The following is a 757-nucleotide window of genomic DNA, read 5'->3' on the forward strand; positions in this document are numbered from 1 at the left end:
CAGCACTTCTGTATCCATTGGGTAAACCCCCAGCAGTGCTATTGCTGGGTCATAAGGGAGTTCTTCTGATAGTTTTTTGAGAAACCTCCATACTGTTTTCCAGAGCAGCTGCACCAGTTTACATTCCGACCAACAGTGTAGGAGGGTGCCCGTTTCTCCACATCTTCGCCAGCATCAATAGTCTCCTGATTTGTTCATTTTAGCCACTCTGACCAGCGTGAGGTAGTATCTCAGTATGGTTTTGATTTGTATTTCCCTGATCATGAGTGACACTGAGCATCGTTTCATGTGTGTGTTGGCCATCTGGATGTTCTCTTTGGAAAAATGTCTATTCATGTCTTTTGCCCATTTCTTCACTGGATTATTCATTTTTCAGGTGTGGAGTTTGGTGAGTTCCTTGTACATTTTGGATACTAGCCCTTTATCCGATATGTCATTTGCTACTATCTTTTCCCATTCTGTCAGTTGCCTATTAGTTTTCTTTATTGTTTCCTTTGCAGTGCAGAAGCTTTTTGTCTTGAGGAGGTCCAAATCATTCATTTTTGCTCTTGATTCCCTTGCCTTTGAAGAGGTATCAAGTAGGAAATTGCTGCGGTTGAGGTCAAAGAGGCTGTTTCCTGCTTTTTCCTCTAGGGTTTTGATGGTTTCTTATCTCACATTCAGGTCCTTCATCCATTTTGAGTTAATTTTTGTGTATGGTGTAAGAAAGTGGTCTAGTTTCATTCTTCTGCATGTTGCTGTCCAGTTCTCCCAGGAC

This window comes from Suricata suricatta, chromosome 2, assembly GCF_006229205.1.
Source record: "Suricata suricatta isolate VVHF042 chromosome 2, meerkat_22Aug2017_6uvM2_HiC, whole genome shotgun sequence".
NCBI classification, from domain to species: domain Eukaryota; kingdom Metazoa; phylum Chordata; class Mammalia; order Carnivora; family Herpestidae; genus Suricata; species Suricata suricatta.